Below are 19887 nucleotides of genomic sequence, written 5' to 3'. Positions count from 1 at the left end.
TTCACAGGAGGCCAACTACTGTGGCTTTCTTTGTAGCTGTTCATTTCCACTCTGTTCCAAGCCCTGTACCAGATCTGTGCTGAGTTATTGAATATTAGTGATTTCACTGCTCTCTCAGAGATATCAGGGGGTTGTATGTCATGACCTCAACAAGCTCAGAACAATTCAACAACATGTGATATCTCAGCTGGGGTTGGAACACCTCTACAATTTCCTGATATATCTTTTAGGAGAGAAGGAATAAATTTTGGTGCCTGGCCTTTCAGGGATTGGAATTCACTGAGATGCAAGATTTCTACTGCAAATAGAAAACTATCTTTATAATAGATAAGTTTATACTGTACAGCACAGGGACTGTATTCAATATCTCATAGTAACCTATAATGAAAAAAATATGAAAACAAAACAAGAAAACTGTCTTTACATAAGGTTTAACTCTTAGCCACCCATCTATACTGAATATGTTTTATGGTTTATTATTTACTTTTAAAAAATAGAGGATTGTATTCAGACACTTTTGTTTTCATCTAGTGGTCTACACTTGAGAAATGCTGGCTCAAGTTGGGAGTATCTGTGACCACAGGATAGACAGAAGTAAACTGGCCCACGAAGGAATCAGATTTGTGACCTTGGTCTTCTTACCACTTACCCAAGTGGGATGTGGGCCCAGAGGCCTGACGAAACTGGAGCTTGATGACTGCAGACTTGAGAAAGAGCGAGCTTCCCTGCAGATGACCAATGGCAGGTCCCGGTGGCTTTTAGGGCAATCTGACCTGAGATCCTTGGTGACCAGCTTCCTCCTCAAATAGCTTCCTGTTTCAAATGGTCTTCCCCACTTCAGCAGGTAGAAATCCATCAAGCGACACGCCTTTTAAGCTTGTGCCATGATGGTCAAGAGTAGGGGCTTGGGAATTAGGCACATCTGAGTCTGCATCACAGCACGGCCACCTGGTTGCTGTTTGGTCTTGTGAAGGTTGCTTAACCTCCCTGAACCTTATGTCCTCATGTTTCAAAAGGGGATGATGGTAGCACCTACTTCATATGTTGGCCAGGAGATTACATGAGGAAAGGCTTGTAAAGCACTTGGCATGTGGTTAGGTACTCACTCTACAGTAGCTCTTCTTTGTATATTAATAGTATTAAGAAGAGCAATAATAGGAAGTTATTTTTCAATGATAACTGCAAGACAGGGCCCAGGTTGGCAGGGCCCTCAGGCCACAACCCGAGTCACTCCTTACTGCCTTCTGCCAAGGTGACCCAGCTTGGCTGTGACAGCTCTGTCCAGGGCTGCTGAGTGAGGTAAGAATCTGGGCCAGGCTCAGGCTGCCTGGGCCTGACCCCTGGGCTGGCAGCTGTGGGAGGAGGAGCCCAGGGGCAGGAGAGAAATGGGGTGTTAGTGGGTGCGCTAGGACTCCGGGGAGGAAGTTGGTTTGTGGTGGGGTGAGGGCGGGGTAAGGAAGAAGGGATGGGCAGAGCTTGAGAGGTTTTTAGCAGGAAGGAAGGCAATTGAGAAAAAAAAAAATCCACCTTGTGTCTTATTGGCTTCTCGAAACAAAGAATCAGAAATAGGACCCAACACAAGGCTTCTGGAGTGTCACAAAATATCAGAATGTCCTCCCTTTGATTTTTTTGGGGGGGCGAAGGAGGGAAGAGGGGTTTCACAACTGCCTTATCTGCAGCTCCAAAAATGGAAAACTGGGCTGTGTCTCACGAATGGTCAGACTGTCAGATCAAGAGTAAATGTGTGTTTTTTTTCACCCCCTAAAGCCTTATTGCACAACTCAGTGTTATTTCCACAGGCTGCTGAAGTAATTCTGCTCTTGAAATCCTGCCCCATGTGGTTTTTCTTTTCTTGTTTGTTAGCCCAGTAATTAAACAGTCATGACAGAACAGTCCCCCAGTTCTGCAGGGGCACAGGCCTGGGAGTCAGCAGCAGCTACCATGGCATCTCCTGAAAGAGGAGATGGGTACGTGGGTACTTGGGACTGGAGTAATAGGATGGGTCCCTGCCCTCCGGGAGCGCCTAGCCTAATGCCTTCTTTAACCATCAGTTATCCAACTGAGACGCAGCTTGGTGCAGACTGAGTACCGCGCTAGAGCCATGCTTCAAGGATGAATCCTAGAACGGTTCTCCTATCTCAAACAGGAAGCAAGAGCCACAGGAGAGCAGGATTTCAAAAGCAAGGTCTCTTCAGTGCCTTGGAAACACCCACTTGCCTGCCCACCCTCCCTAGAGTTTCACTTCTTATCTCTGCTCAACCACTCACTTTTCCATATTCTTTTTCAGACTTTAGTCTCTGAACTTTAATCAGGCTTTGTTTACTTAACCAGTTGATTTATTTGACTCCAAGTCTCCTCACCTCCTCATGCAATGGCCTGTTGTTTGGAACAGCTTATTGTTTGAAATCTCTCAGCTTGTTTTTTTTTTTTTTTTTTTGTCCTCACCTCAGATTTTGCACATTCAAAATCAACCCTTCATCCTCAGCTCCAAAATCAGCCTGGTTTCCTCATTTCTACTAAACAGAGCCACCATTTACTCGGTCATTCAAGTTAATCTTTGACTCACACTCACTAGCTTCATAGTCACCAGCTGACGCGGCTGCTTCTTCATTCATCTTGAAATATCAGTCTACTGGCCCCTCATCACTGTCACTCCCATAAGCCCAAGCCCTTATCACTTCCTCATGCCTGGACCTTGGTAACAGCCCCCTACCAGACCTCCCCCACTCACTCCATCCCGCTCATCATGTCAAAATTCATCCACCCAGAGTGCAGATTTCATCAGTCTCCTTTCTGCTCAGCAGCCTCATCACTGCCTGTAGCACAAAGTCCAGCCAGACACACAGCTGGCATTCCCCACATTCCTCTGTAGTCTGGCCACCGACTTCCTCAGGCAATCTCCCTGCTCCCCAAAGGACATCCACTGCTCATGCCAGGCTGCTTCAGTACTGCACCCTGCTTGGTATATGGGAGATGCCAACTCCTAGGAAGGGAGAGAGGGAGGCAAGGAGGAAGGAAGTGCTTGGCAACTTCCTCTCCACAAGTCTTCCTCCAGGGTCACCAGTCCTTACCCCCAGTACCCAGCTCTGAACTGCTCTGCCATTCAGGGCTATACCACTCGTTAAAATGCAAGCAAAAACTTGTATTATGAAAATTTCCAAACACATATAAAACCCTCATGAACTCATGAGCCAGCTTGAACAGTCATCAAGTTTTGCCCTATTTATTTCATCTATTCTCTATCCACCCTTTTTGTGTGTGTGTGTGTGTGTGTGGCAGGGTGGGGGAAGGCTCACTGTGTAAATTTATACCTAAATACTTCAGCATGCATCTCAAAAAAGGACATTTCTGAAAGCCACAATATTATTATCACATCTAATAAAATTGATAATAATTCTTTCTTATCATCCATTTCTCAGTCTATATACAAGTTTCCCAAATCGTCTTTAAGAAATCATTTTTTGTAAATCAAAACTACAGTGAGGTATCATCTCACACCAGTCAGAATGGCCATCATTAAAAAGTCCACAAATGATAGATGCTGGAGAGTGCGTGGAGAAAAGGGAACCCTCCTACACTGCTGGTGGGAATGTAGTTTGGTGCATCCATTATGGAGAACAGTATGGAGATTCCTCAAAAAACTAAAAATAGACTTACTGTATGATCCAGCAATCCCACTCCTGGGCATACATCCAGAGGGAACTCTAATTTGAAAAGACACATGCACCTCAATGTTCATAGCAGCACTACATACAATAACCTAGACATGGAAGCAAACTAAATGTCCATTGACAGGTGACTGGATAAAGAAGTGGTATATTTATACAATGGAATACTACTCAGCCATAAAAAAGAATAAAGTAATGCCATTTGCAGCAGCACAGATGGACCTGGAGATCGTCATTCTAAGCAAAGTAAGCCAGAAAGAGAAAGAAAAATACCATATGATACCACTCATATGTGGAATCTTAAAAAAATTAAAAAGAAAAGAAAAAAGAGGACATTAATGAACTCATTTACAAAGTAGAAACATAGTAAAACAATCTTATGGTTACCAGGGGAAAGGGGGTGGGAAGGGATAAATTTGGGAGTTTGAGATTTGCAAATGTTAAACACTATATATAAAAATAGATTAAAAACAAATTTTTTTCTGTGTAGCACAGGGAACTATATGCATTTTTTAGGAAACTATATTCAATATCTTGTAATAACCTTTAATGAAAAAGAATATGAAAACAAATATATGTATATACATATGCATGACTAGGACATTATGCTATACACTAGAAATTGACACATTATAACCAACTATACTTCAATTAAAAAAACAAACAAAAACAAAGAAATCACTTTTAGGGTTGGGTATGTTTTAATTAGGATCCAAACAAGGTCTCACTTACTCATCATAATTGGTTGTGCCTGTGAGATCTCTTTTAACTCGTTTTAAACTGTAATAGTCCATTTTTCCCCACTTTTCCCCTATGCCATTGCCTAAATAAATAAACAAACAAAGTAGATCCTATAGAATGTCCCACATTCTGAATTTGGCCAATTACTTCCTTGTGGTATCATTTAAAATCACTCATCTCAACCCTTACACCTTGCCTTACCTCGTCTTTGACCTAACTTTCGTACATGCAGGTACTGCTACCTCCAGGTGGAAGTGTGAGCTCCCAAAGAGAAGTCTGTGTGTGTGCATGTGTGCACTTGTGTGTGTTTGGCTTCGGTGTTATGAAGAGCTTTTCCCATACCAGAGCCTCAGTAAATACGTGCTGATTAGCATTTATTGTGCTCTACTGTCTGCAGAATTGTGTACTGGCATGAGAGATACAGAAAGAAAGAGACAGATTCCAAACCTCAGTGTCTCCAGTTTTGTCAGTTAGGCAGGACAGCAGTTCTCACACTTGAACATGCATCAGAACTACGTGGAAGGCATTGCTGGGTTCCACGCCCAGAGGTCTTGACTCCGTAGGTCTGGGATGGGCCTTGAGAATCTGCATGTCTAACAAGTCCCCAGGTAATGTTGCTAGTTCAAATGTTGAGAACCACCAATATCAGACACAAGCTTCAGAAAGTGGGGCACAGTCCCCAGTGGCCAGGCTGTTTACACAGTGAGATGAGGGGGTCTGACTGTAGGGTGGAGGAGTGGAGGAAGGGGTCAGCTAGGTTCTGTGAGTCCCAGAAAGCTTTAGAGGAGTGATGGGAGGCAGGGGCCTTCCCTAGGCTGGATCCTGAGAGCTTCAAGCAAGGCTCCCCATGAACAAAGTGTATGCCTGCAGCTTTGCCTGGTGTAATGATTCAGAGCAGCCCCATATATATGGACCGCTGCCAGGCAGGATGTGGCTGAGGCTTTTTGCCACTGCTCCAGTGTCTGCCATCCAGATTTGGAAGGAAAAGATGCCCTTTGAAAGGAGTGGGCAGAATGAGAAAACTTGAAAGTCTTTTAATAGCCTCCTAGAATCAAAGTAACTAAATTACAAAATTTTGTTATTTTGCTCAACACTCTCAACCAAACTCCTTTCCATTTTGGGCTTATTTCTTTCCCTGCAGATAGTAGCTAGCTATTTCTTCTGCCTCCACACATAACTGTCCCACCCCACTCCAAAACTCCCTGCAGGATGCTGCCTAGCTGTGTTTTTAAAGCACCACAAATACCCCTGTAGCTCCCTTCTGCCTGTACAATGAAGGCCAGACCCCTCGGTGGAGTATCCAGACCCTCTACAGTTTGCATTCCCATCTGTGAGCCCCCTTTCCTTACTCCACCACACACTCATTTCCTGTACCTCTACACGTGCTATTTGCTCAGCCTGAAGTGGCCGCACCCCCTTCCTCTCCCCAGCCTTAAGTCTCTTGTAAATAGCTTGTTTTTTCTTTTTTTTGAGGCACAATTAAAATGTCACCTCTAAAGCTTCCCCAGATAGTATTAATGGCTTCCCCTTTGTTCTCTCTGTAATCTACTTCATTACTCTGAGTTGCAATAATTCATTTATACATCTGTCTCCCTGAAAAACTCCCCACATGAGTCTTAAAAAGATCTGTGTCTTATTAATATTTTTACCTGTGACAGCCGATGTTAGGCACTCAGTAAATGTTGAATAAATGAATGAATGAACAAGCTCCCTGGCTAGTTTGTGTTAGCTACTGTTGCTGGACCCTATTGCTACTGTCCAGAGCAGAGTTCCTCAATCAGATGAGTCCAGATCCAGGTTCTGCCCCCTTACTGGTTGTGAGGCCACTAACCGGAGGCTAACCAGACTCACCCTCTCTATAGCTTAGTGTCCTTATCTGTAAAATGGGGGTATTGCTAGTACTCACCTCATAGAATGGCTGTGAGGATTGAATGAGATTAAACCATGTTAAAGGACCAGCGTGGTGCCTGGCACAGAGCAAGCACTCAGTAGCTCTCCATCATCATCATTACCTTAGAAAACAGCCTTCCAGGATATTGTTACCACTTATGGAAAATTACATCTATATATGTGTGTGTATGTATATATACCTCTCTCCATATGGAGAGAGAGAGGCAGAGAGAGAGAGAGGGAGACAGATACAGTTGGGAGAATGCTCACTAAGGGGATGTTGAGTGTTTTTTCACTTACATTTTTCTTTATTGTTAGACTGCTTGATAATAAATATTGATTTTTACATACACTTAGCACTTCAATTCCCAAAACACACCCCCCACACACATACACACAAACATTCCAACCCGCAACATGCATATATCACCCCTGCAGACACACACAATGCACACAAACACACCTACTCTCTTGGGAAGCAGCAAGGTTAAGTTCAGAGGTGCCCCAGCCTCAGGGATGCCAGGGACGTGGCTGCAGTGAGAACGTGGAGGCCTCGGGACATCTCTGGCTAAGAGCCAGCAGGAAGGGCGGGCAGCCCGCCAGCTCTGGAACAAGGAAGTGACATTCCTATTCATTCAAGCTTTCCAGTAAACATCCAACCAGCGTATCTGGAGACCCTTATGAAGTGCAGGCCTTGGAGGGGAGGCCCAGCTGCTCTGGACTGTTTCTCAGGTGGAGGTGAGACTCTGGGGCTGCAACACCCAGCACGACACACAACACACGACACACGACACACACACACACACTACTGTCAGGAGGTAACTACCTTCCTGACTGGGCTCTCCAGAGCAGAAAGCCACTAGCTGCTGTCAGAAATGATTTCTCTTTATTCCTGAAAATTTAGGTACTGAATGGATGGAGGAAGCTAAATTCCACACTTTCATTGGACGTTACTCTTTCTTCCACTGAAAGAGAAAATTTGTAGTGAATTTTGAACTGGCTTTGCTGCTTGGCCTCCATTTTGCTGAAGCTTAATATCATTTTTTTAGGAGGGGGGAGGTAATTAGGTTCATCCATTTATTTATTTTTAGAGGAGATACTGGGGATTGAACCCAGGACCTTGTGCATGCTAGGCATGCCCTCTACCACTTGAGCTATATCCTCACCTGGAGCTTAATATCAAATGTATTATTATAATCAGACTGCTCCACGTTGGAGTGTGTTGTGACCCAGAAAAAGCAGGTGACATATGACCTCCAGAGATCAGCTGAGCTTTTCCATTGAAGGCAACAAACGAGGACAAGAATCAGGTCAGAGATGAGGAAAACCTCTGGACCTGTGAGCCACCCCTGACCTTTGGACAAGAACCTGAAGGGATTAGCAGCAAACAGAATAGAACCCTGTCCAGAGTGGAAAACCCACACAGGGTGGGCTCTGCTGCCAGGCCCCCAGGTCTCTATCCAGTTTTGAGTCAGCAGGGAGGGTCACAGGGTCAAGGACCACCGACAGGTGCCCAGCTTAGGGTAGGAAAAGAAGGAATCCCTAATTCCCTCAAAAGATACAATCTCTACCTGCAAAAAGTTTATACTGTAGTTAGGAAAATAAAATGGGCACTCAGGGGACAATCAGAAAGAAGTATCCAACCTTGAGATCCTAAGTGCAGAAGAAGTTCAGAGAAATAGGAAACCAAGCAGGGCACCACATACAGACACAGAGATTGTACCACGTGCAGTCTGCACGACTGGACCACTTTCAATGCCTGTGTAATGCTGAAGACCCCAGTCATCACCAGCCTGATGAGGAACAATCCAGGTAGAAATGAAGATGCATTTACATAACCCAAATTGTATTAGCTTGTAGCTCTGGTGGTTTAGGACCTTAGTTCATCTTTCTATCACCACAAAGTTTCCCAATCCTTTCCTTCCTTTAAAAACATTGAAATATAACATACATACCACAAAAATTACCATTTTAAAGTGGTTGGTAGTATATTCACAAGGTTTTGCAACCATCATCTCCATCTGATGCCAGAACTTTGTCATCACGGAAAAAGAAATCCTGCAGCCAGTAAGAACTCTTCATTCCCCTCTCCCCCCGCCCCGTGCCCCTGTCAATCACTAATCTACTCTCTGTCTCTATGGGTTGGGATTGCCTGTTTTGGAGCTCCCATGTCAATGGGATCATATGATATATAGCCTTTTGTGTCTGGCCTCTTTTACTTAGCATGTTGTCAAGGTTCATCCATGTTGCAGCATGTATTAGTACTTTGTTCCTTTTCTCACTTTTTCCTGGGCATCCCAGATGGTGGTTCCCAAGTGCTCAGGCTCAAGTGTGTTCATGGACACCTGCTCCCCAGAAGCCACTTGGGAGAAGTGCCTCACAGCTACTACCTCTGCCCCCTGTGAGGACGCTGGTCTCCTGCCTCAGTTTCATCTTCTGGTTCTTTGAATTGGAAACTCCTAAGGTGTCAAGTGGCATTCAGTTCCCATCAGTCCTCCTGTCTCCGAGCTGGAGTCATCTCCTATGCAGACTTGGGACCTGGTCTCCCTCACTGTTTCGGTGGTGCCTTTGTCCCCGGGACCTTTAGGAAGGCCCCACCTTCAGCTTGTAATCCCTCTCTGGTACCCAAAGGAGGGTCTGGTCTTCTATCCACTGCCCCCCTATCTCTCTCACTCACTCTGACCCTAGAGACCAGGGTGGGAAGAAGCCCAGGACAAAACAAGCACATCCTAAGACAAGAATTGGTGTGAAAGTAATTTTTTAGGATGTGTTCCCAGGAAATACCAGTAGTAGTGTGGGGAAGAAGCACGGAGCAGATGTGGAAACCATGAAGGGAGTGGCATCAAGTGAGGTCCTGCTGAGGGGAACTTCAGCTCTGCGCTGCAGGGGAGCAATGGTGCATGTCAGACCTCAGAGTGGGGTGCTTGTACTCTGCACCTGTCAGTCACTGGTTGAGGGCTGCTCCCTGGTGTGGACTGTCCAGGCCCTTTAGCTCACAAAGACCCCAGGCAAAGGCAGTCCTGCAGCCTGAGAGCAGCCCTTTGATGCAGAGACACAGGTGCTGGCTCTTAGAGGTGAAAGCACACAGCCTCTGCCACCCTCTCTTTCTGGGGGTGTCCTTTCCCCACAAATGTGTCAGAACCTGGCACATTTTATCATGTAGCCCAGTGCTGAGATCCAGTATTTGTTGATAGAGAGATGGAAGGCTGATTGGTTGATCAATCAATCCATAGACAGCCTTTATTAGAGTTCTAAAAGTAATCGTCTTTACAACCATAAACCACGTGGAAAAATGGAGGACATTACACACACCTTGGCTCTTTCCCACTTACTGTATTTTGTATTTCAGGCAGGTGCAAAAAAAAAAAATTGAAGGCAGTACCTGCTGGATTGTTGATGTAAAGGAAGGAAACTTAGGGAAACTGGTTTCATGAAGTTCCAGGTGGCAAACTCAGTGGTCAACAAAGTGTCCAAGTTTGATGAACCAGGGTTGCAGGCTAATGTACCCCTCTCCCCCTGCATTCTGGAAGGGCCTCTCTCTGGTTTCTGCAATGGGCCTCATTTTCTTCTTTTTTAATGTGCGTAGAAGCCCAGGGAGCAGGGAACAGAGTTGGGCAGGTCACCAAACATCTTTATTTTTCCATTTCCTCAACTGCTTTGCCCCCATCCCAGGGTATAAAGATTAGATCAATGGAAATGAAAGGCTTTGAGAAACATACCATGCTCACAAATATAATGAATATTTTAAAAATAGTTTTTGGCCTTTTGTTTGTTTGTGTGTTTGTTTTGGAATCTTGAGCAACGAAGGGGAAAAGTTTCAAAGAATGAGGCTGAGAAGACCTCTTGAGTCCTCAGTGGGGTCTGGGTCTCATCACGACCTCTCATTCATTAACCTGAATGAGAAGCCTGTTTAGACCTTCCAGACCACAGCAGGACTAATCAGTACAGTTCCACAAGGGGCACCAGCAGAATTCAGAGGGAAGGAGAGAAAGCAGAAGAGGAAAATAAGAAAAGGTGAGGGGGAAATGAAGGAAATGGATGAGAAGGGGCAGATAAAGAAGTAGGGGGTAAAGGAGAGAGAGGAAACAGAGATGACTGGGCAGGAGGGTGATGGGTGCCATTGTGATGTCCCGTGACATCCACCTCCTGGGCTTCCCAGGCCCTGGGTCTGGGGTGGAGGCCACATTTGCCACCTCCAGCCTAACTCTCAACTCTCTGGCTACCTTTCTAAATTCTTTGAGGGCAAAAAATGTTCAGGAGGGTCTCCGATGCAATCTGACATTGACCCCCACAGATCTCCTGCAGGCCTTGGGCAGAAGGTGGCCAGGAGAGCCAGGAAGCAGAGGCCCTGATCCGGCTAGCAAACAGAGGGCCCTCAGTGAGCGTGCCAGCCTGTAAATTGTCCTTTTGTTTTGCAGGCTTTACCGAACACGGTTTTATTTCATGTGACTGTGCTATTTCAGGAGGAGTAAATATTGCCGGCGGTCTGTTTAAAAAGGCCAATGACCTGAAATGTTTTTTTTTTTCCCTTTTCTTTTCCATTTGAATTATCTCCAAGAGACAGGCCTGCCCGAGCATCGTGCAGTTTTAATTCACTGGCTTTTAGTTCTAACTTTCCCTTTTTGTCTCGTGATGTGCTGGACTGGCAAACAAAGGCAGGGGAGATGTGGCATACAGACATAAAGAGCTGACCTAGGCCCAAGGAAAGAGCAGGGAGACGCCCAGGGTGCAACCCGGAAGCAGGCAGGGAGTCCTAGGCTCTCCACTGCCCTGGCAGCTTCCAGGGCTGGTGTTTGACCTATAATTATAGCCTCTTTCCTCTGATTTCCTCTGTGAAAATAGCAACATTCAGACTAAGCACAGAGTGGAAAAAAGCACTGCATAAAGGATTAGGAATTTATAAATACATTTAAAATTACAGGATTGCTACCCCCATGGTTTAGTTCTCTGAAGAGTGGGTTGGGAAGGGAGTGGGGCACAGCTCTTGAAACTTGTCTCAAGTCCTAAAATACCCAGGTGTGCTTCTCTGGGGGGCCTGGTCAAGGAAGATTCATTACAGATTTTTTTCACTGGATGTCAATCATTGTAAAAAAGGATGTCCCTGGCCAGGCACATCCCACTCCTGGGATTTTTATTGTGACGCCTTAAGAATTCTCACTCACTATCTAGTGTTCTAGTCTCTTCTCAAACTCATTATCTTTAAGGAGAGGGTAGAGGATATCCTTGTCTCATAAAATACCTCCCAGTCTTCTGGGACCTGCTTTTCCTCCTAGACAAGCAACATATTCATGTTGGAATTGTCATGTTCTTATATGACCCAGCACCTTGGTCAGAGATCACTCACTCTAGACTTTAATTTGGAACAAGGAAAGGTCATCAGGAGAGTTCATCTCTGGTGAAGGAGACTGTCAGATGGAAATACGGCCATGGAAAGTGAAGTCAGCCAGTGCAGTGAAAGAGAATGAACTAACCATGAGGGAGAACCAGAGACAAGCAGCAGAGACAAAGGCCTGGCCCCAAAGTCTTTGGTTCTTGTGGTCCCTGAGCCTGGCACCATGCATCCTTGAGCTCTGCTTAGTTTGGATGCTCAACCTTTCCTTGAATTCCATGAACTAATATATTCCCTCTTTTGCCTAAACAAATTCAAGTGGCGTTTCCACTTGGTGTGTGCAAGCAGAAGTCTTGACTAATATGACTGGGCAAATACCAAGAACATTCTAGGGAAGTTGACAAAGCAAGGTTATCAGTGCAGCTTCTTGAAATTGGTTTCACAAGAGGTTAAGGGCAATATTGATAGTATGATGACTGAATTGCTGTCGGACTCTACTTTCCAGAAAGATAAATGGCAGGAAGAAGGGTGACAATAGCCCAAGCAGTATTTATGACCCAACTACTAAAGAAGTGACAGGAATCTGGGGAGGAGACTTGCACTCTGGCCTCTGCCTTCATGTGGAATCACATATCACCTTTCCAGATAGGAGGTTTCCAGAAGAGAATGCAAGATGTCTTAATATCAGATCTATAGTAAGTTCAACCCAGATTTCCATATTTGCTTCTCAGTAGAGTGAACAATAGTGACCCACCATCAGCAGCATAACAGCCTGTCCCATGCTTAGCATTGCCACCTCCACACTAAATGACACCAATCCTCTCTTGTGTCAGTGGGGCAAATGGAGCGGCCTGGCATGATGGCGTGGAAAATGCCCTGAACTGGGAGTCCAAGGACCTGGATTCCAGCCTAGGTTTTTAGCTACCAAGCACTCAGAAGACTTGCTAAGCCTCTGAGTCCAGTTTCCTCATCAGCTAATCAAAGAATTGGGCTAGACGATCTCTAAAATTCCTTCCAACTCCATTATGCCATGACTCAAATGTAAGTTACTGGCCTAGAATCATTCTCCACAATGCATACTGTTTGCTTTCCACCAAATGCAGGAAGGACAAAGAAGAGAGAGAGAAGAAATTCAGATTTTTTTTGTTTTCTCATATTTAAGGTGAGATGGCTCTTTTACAAACTTAAGGTTATTTCAAATACACCATTTTTAAAATAGCAAGTTTATAACATGTCTACTCTAGAAAATATAAATACAAATAAGCAAAAAGGAAAGAACTTAATCTACAATATTTGCTATCAAAGATAGCTTCTATTAATATTTTGCGTATATAAATGAAATTTTTTTCTACACATATATATGTACTATTTTTCCTTATGAAATCAGGATGGGACTCTCCATTTTGTTACTCAAGTTGATCTTCTCATTTAGCAACATACTGAAAACATCTTTCTGTGTGAATAAATATGCTTATATAGCATTGATTTTAATAGATATATATTAATCTGTTGTTTGGTTGTACCTTAATTTAATCAATTTCTTATGACTGGATAGCCGAATAGTATTATTTTTCATTATTATGAACAATCTTATAAATACACTTTGTGCATATATGTATGTATATGCATATGTGTATAGTACACATATATGCAAAAGTGTGTTTATGTATATATATATGTATACAGTAAGGTTTGTAAGTGAGCAGCCAGTAGCAATTCAGTGTCGTTAGAGATGCCACGCATCCATACCCTTTCCTTGTGGTTCATGCATTAGTCAAGCTCCTTCAGGTTGCAGGGAACCCTTTGATTCCTCTGTACTTCCCACCATCCTGGTCACAACTGATTGGATTGGCATCTTCTCGCCCACAAAGACAGCCATCTGGAGAGTGGCCAAAGGGCTGTGAGGGGCCTGAGGGATTCCTTTTCTGGATGGTGACTGAATTAGCTGAGCAGATCCTCCCTCGGGGCGTTGGGGACCATCCACATAAGCAGCTTCCTTATGAAGGGAAGGCAGGGTCACGGATCCACCGGTTTTACCCCATGAACTGTAACCAGTGGGTTCCCTACCACCTGGGAGAGAACAGAATCCCTTCCTGTGTGAGTTCCAGGGTCCACCCTCCCTGGCTCCAGGTAGATTAACCAGGAGGATAAAGTTGTGGTCTCTGGAGCTGGCGGGCCTGGGTTCAGATCCTGGCTCTGTCGCTTCTCCCCTGTGTGATCTTGGGCTAGTCCCTCAGCCTCCCTCTTCCCGAGTTTCCCCAAGTGAAAATCAGGACAAGGCCAACTACAAAAGGTTACTGTGAAAACTGAATGAAATAATACAGAAAAGCCTTTAGAAGAGAGCCCAGTATACAGCAGACATTCTTTTCATTAGACCTCTGCTAGCAGGGTTTGCTCTATCTGGAATCTCGGAATGTAGGGTGACTTACAGGTCACTGATACCTGCAAGAACAAGCTGATAACTTCAGATATTCTGCGACTATTAGTTTACTCCGTAGGAACTTCTGTTTCTTCCACCAGATCTGCGACCTCCTTGAGGGCATAGGCAAGGCGTCAGGTTCCCTTGTGCCCTCCATGGTGCCTTGTGCCAGGGAAGTGCCCCATTCATGATAGACTCTACTGATTGGTCAGAAAGAATTTTCCGGGCAGCCCCAGCACAACCAGTTTGGACGAGTGTAGTGGTCAGCGGGGCCAGCAGCCCAGCCGCCCCGCCCCCACCGCAGCCTTCCTGGGGCTGTTGCTTCTCCCCCCCACCCCCACCCCCGCCCAGTGCCAGCAGCCCTCGCCGCCACCGGCAAGCGGGAGCCTCTGCTGCGTGCAGAGCCGAATTCTTGGGACGGGAAGTCATTGTATCCTACTTCAGTTTGCAGGCTTAGGGAAACAAAGCTCACCCAGGGCCTTCTTTGGCTTGTGCCAAGAGCACAAAATGTAGGGATACGATCTATCTTGAGGACTCCTCCCTCCAGGAAGGCAGCACACTTGCTTGCTTCCTGAGAGGGACTCCAAGCCACACGTTCTGGTTTCCCTTTCTGGGGTGTCCCTGCGGCTGGAGCCCTGGACAAACAATGCAGCAAAGGCAGGGAAAGTTGTTGGTCCTTCTCACCCCTTCGGCCTCCTCTGGATACACCCGCTGACTTACCTGGGCCACCAAACATGGACCTTAAATGCCTGACTGCTGAGCAGCTCCCAAAGCCCTGGCTTCATATTGGTTGGAGAGAAGCTCAGCTAAGCAGGACAATTAGAGAGGAAGGAGTTCCAGAAGGCTGGCAGCAAGTTTAGTACTAAAGGTGTCAGGCAACAGGGATTTAGTACTGTTTTTAGCATAACTCTGTGCCAGATATTATGCTGGATGTGTTGCATAATAATAATATTAACAGCTAACCCATGGCACATGCTAACTGTCAATTACTATTCCATGCATTTTACACATATCAACTCATTTACTCATTAGCCTGAATTACTGGAGTAAGGAGTATTATTATCTCCATTTTACAGATGAGGACACTGAGGCACAGAGGCATTACATAACTTTCTTAAGTTCCCACAGCTACTAAATGGCAAACCTGGACATGCACCTCACTCCTAATCAAAGCTTTTCAGCCATAGTTTAAGTCTGATCATGTATTCATGTGCATATTTCATTCTCACAGTAATTCTATCATAGCTTATAGGTCAATATGGTCCCATTTTATGGGAAAGAAAACTGAAGCTCAGAGAGGTTAAATATGTGTAAGTTACATAACTAACAATAGAATTCATGCCAGGCCTGTCTGGCTCCATGACACCTTGACACAGAGAGAAGAGCATGTAAAAGGGTAAGGAATTGCTCAGTGGGCTTGGGACAGAGGCCACGGCAGGACCACAAAGATTGGGGATCTGCAAACAGGGTCTGCTGGAGGTTGCAACAGGCACAGCAAAGGAGCCAGACCTTGGATTATCTGCTTTTTTTGCTACTTTCAAGCCATACCAATTAGCCAGATGAGTGAGCTGATTTAAGTCTCAGAGCAGCATGCTTTTTAGAAAGGTGAATCCAGCAGAGCTGAAAAAATGACCCTAAATGCAGCCAAGCGGAAGAAAATCTCAAAGCTTTTCTCACTCTCTCTGCTCACTTTCTAAGCAATCTAATGTTTTTTTCTTTTCTCCTCTCCCCACTGGGATTTTTCAGCCCAGCTTCAAACTATCTTTAGCTCAAGACAGTTCAGATTCTAGAACCACAGAACTGGAAGGAAGCTTAGAGGTGATCTAATGTCTCTTGTCAAGGCTAATGAAAGCAACTGTTACCTCTCGTTGCATGTTTAAACCTTCTCTCCTTTTTTTTTTTTAAACATTTTTTATTGATTTATAATCATTTTACAATGTTGTGTCAAATTCCAGTGTTCAGCACAATTTTTCGGTCATTCATGGACATATACACACTCATTGTCACATTTTTTTCTCTGTGAGTTATCATAACATTTTGTGTATATTTCCCTGTGCTATACAGTGTAATCTTGTTTATCTATTCTACAATTTTGAAATCCCAGTCTATCCCTTCCCACCCTCCACCCCTCTGGCAACCACAAGTCTGTATTCTCTGTCTGTGAGTCTATTTCTGTCCTGTATTTATGCTTTGTTTTTGTTTGTTTGTTTGTTTTTGTTTTTGTTTTTTAGATTCCACATATGAGCGATCTCATATGGTATTTTTCTTTCTCTTTCTGGCTTACTTCACTTAGAATGACATTCTCCAGGAGCATCCATGTTGCTTCAAATGGCATTATGTTGTCGGTTTTTATGGCTGAGTAGTATTCCATTATATAAATATACCACACCTTCTTTATCCAGTCACCTGTTGATGGACATTTAGGCTGTTTCCATGTTTTGGCTATTGTAAATAGTGCTGCTATGAACATTGGGGTGCAGGTATCATCCTGAAGTAGATTTCCTTCTGGATACAAGCCCAGGAGTGGGATTCCTGGGTCATATGGGAAGTCTATTCCTAGTCTTTTGAGGAATCTCCACACTGTTTTCCATAGTGGCTGCATCAAACTGCATTCCCACCAGCAGTGTAGGAGGGTTCCCCTTTCTCCAGAGCCTCTCCAGCATTTGTCATTTGTGGATTTTTGAATGACAGCCATTCTGACTGGTATGAGGTGATACCTCATTGAAGTTTTGATTTGCATTTCTCTGATAATTAGTGATATCGAGCAATTTTTCATGTGCTTTTTGATCATTTGTATGTCTTCCTTGGAGAATTGCTTGTTTAGGTCTTCTGCCCATTTTTGGATTGGGTTGTTTATTTTTTTCTTATTGAGTCGTATGAGCTGCTTATATATTCTGGAGATCAAGCCTTTGTCGGTTTCACTTGCAAAAATTTTCTCCTATTCTGTAGGTTTTCTTCTTGTTTTACTTCTGGTTTCCTTTGCTGTGCAGAAGCTTGTAAGTTTCATTAGGTCCCATTTGTTTTTTCTTGCTTTTATTTCTTCTAGGAGAAAATTTTTGAAATGTATGTCAGATAATGTTTTGCCTATGTTTTCCTCTAGGAGGTTTATTGTATCTTGTCTTATGTTTAAGTCTTTAATCCATTCTGAGTTGATTTTTGTATATGGTGTAAGGGAGTGTTCTAGCTTCATTGTTTTACATGCTGCTGTCCAGTTTTCCCAACATCATTTGCTGAAGAGACTGTCTTTATTTCATTGTATATTCTTGCCTCCTTTGTCGAAGATGAGTTGACCAAAAGTTTGTGGGTTCATTTCTGGGCTAAACCTTCTCTCCTTGACCGAGGAAGACTTGCCCCTTGTTAACGGGGCTGAGTGACTAGCTAGTGGTGGATCTATTTCAGGCGCTTGCCTGGAATCATACAATGGGGGCTGATGCTGAAGCCGCCTTCTCAAAATGGCTTTGCCTGCTAACCCCCTCCCAATACCACCAGCAGCCAGGTCCTCAGTGGGGAAGACAGGGGTTCTGCTCTGCCTTTCTCTAACCAGAAGGAGCTCCTGGAAGGGTCATCAAGAATATAGAGACAAATAGGATCTATTGAGAAACTCACATACACATAACGATGATACTGTGAGGTGGTGTTAACAGATACCTGTAAGAAGTTTTATGTGAGCACTCCACCCAGAAGCTATCAGTGCCTACAGATGTCCAGAAACCTCACCAAGGAGGAGACCCAGGGGAGAAACAGGCCCAGAGAAACTGCAGGCCTGGGTGGCAGTAGGGCTTATCAGCTGAAGGCAGGCAAGGCTGGTTTTACAATATGACTTTCCCCTTTCTAGCTGTGGGACTGCGACCAGTGACGCACCTTGGCATTCTCAGATTTTATTTCATTGTGCAGCTGTCTGATTGGGTGGTTCCACATACTAAAGAGGAAGTGAATGATGACTATAAAATTGAGTTCATAAAATGAAAGACTATAAATCTGAGTTATACTTTACACAGATTCTTCATCATCATCATCATTATCATGACCATCAAGCACTAACTGATCACCCATCTCCTTTTACATCAAGTGGGTAAGGAAGGACGTTTATCCAATGGGGTGGAGGCTTACGCTGAGCTCAGCATCTCTGGTTCCATCCTCACTGGGACTAAGTTCCCAGCTGTGGCATTGCTGAGGTCCTAAGTTCCCCAGGGGGAGATTTGACTGTGGTGCCAACAGGCATATCAGGACACCAGAAACCTTAGTCCCACACCAGTGGTTTATCAACAGAAGCCAACAGCTAACAGTAGTTAAATGCCTGCTAAGCGTCAGTACTGATGAGTGCTATATTTACCTAATCCAATGAATCATTTTACAGATGAGGAAACTGTAAGAGATTAAGTCACTTGCCCAAGGTTCCCCCACTGAACTGTAAACTCCACAAGGAAGGACTGACTCTACTGCCTCTCTCAGACCTAGAACAGCTCTGGGCACAAGGAAGAGGCTGAACAAAAACTTCTTGAATTGATGAGTGAATAAGTAATAAATGGTGAAGCAAAGAGGACTGTATTCTCCAGAAAGATTTCCCAGGCTAACAAAAAGAGTTATGATAATCTACAGCCCTTCTATTTCTCCATGTGTTTACCCATGGATTGTTTTCAACGGTAAGCGTCTTACTACTCTGTGGGCGCACAAGGCTGGCTGCTAATTTTGGAGCACTTGTGAATCCCGGGCCCAGAGTCATGACCAAGGCTAGTGAGTCATATTCCCCACACAGAGACCCCTACACGCTGGCTGTCAGAATAAAGCAGGAGGAGTGGCCATCTCTTCCCCCACTCTGGTTGTCTCATTTTACCTTCTTGAACTGACGGAGGATGTTCTGCAGAGGGTGAGCTCAGGGTTAGAGTTCACTTCTGGATACCTGTGTGCTCTGAAAACCTGCGTACTGCACAGGCTCTCCTGGAGCCCTCACTTGCTGCTGGATGAGTCTGTCCCTCCCCCCAGGATATCAGTGTGAACCTTTAAGCGGCCCTTCACTGCAGGCAATGTTGGCAGCAGCCCCAACTATACATTCCAGGTGGGGACATAACACAACCTGTCGCCTGGAGACCATTAGCCTCTTTAACAAAGGATACATCTTCTCATCCCTCACTTACAGAGAAAGGTTTAAAAAGAGGAGTATCCCTGGTGGGAGGGTGTATAGCTCAGTGGTAGAGTGAGTGCTTGGCATGCACAAGATCCTGGATTCAATCCCCAGCACTGCCATCAAATAAATAAACCTAATTATTCTCCCCCACACACACAAAAAAGAGAGAGAGAGCGAAAGAGAGAGAAATACCCCTGAGAAAGGAAATGCATTGATTTAAAGTCACACAAAGAAGCAAAAAGCTTATGGCAAACCTTTCTGGGGCAGAAAGAAAGCAGAGTTCAGGGGAATTGAGACAGATGTGGAAGTGATTTGGCACCTGTCACAGATTATTGGGTATTTAAAATACAACCTACTGACTCATTCACATTGTGGGTAATACATACGCCTTTGCTTGGCCATGATAGATGGCCAGATCCTTGCTTCCAAGTCTCTCAACTGGGAGAAATATAAATCCAGGGTGAAAAGAGAAAACCCAAAGTAGGTCCTTGGTACCTGTGACCACACTATGATCAGGTTCTGGTAAGTGTAGTGATGGTGCAAAAGGTTAACCTGGGATTTTCATTCTGCCTTCAGACTTTGACTTTCATGGCATCTGCCATCCCCTTTGTTACAGAGAACCAGGAGTGGATAGCGTTCTGGTGGATGGGGGTGTTCCAGCTGGATGAGCGGCTACACGGATGTTCCAAACGCCCATTTCTCCACCAAAAGCGCC

The sequence above is a fragment of the Vicugna pacos genome, chromosome 23 (genome assembly GCF_048564905.1).
Source record: "Vicugna pacos chromosome 23, VicPac4, whole genome shotgun sequence".
Taxonomy (NCBI): Eukaryota; Metazoa; Chordata; class Mammalia; order Artiodactyla; family Camelidae; genus Vicugna; species Vicugna pacos.
This window is presented reverse-complemented; position numbering follows the sequence as displayed.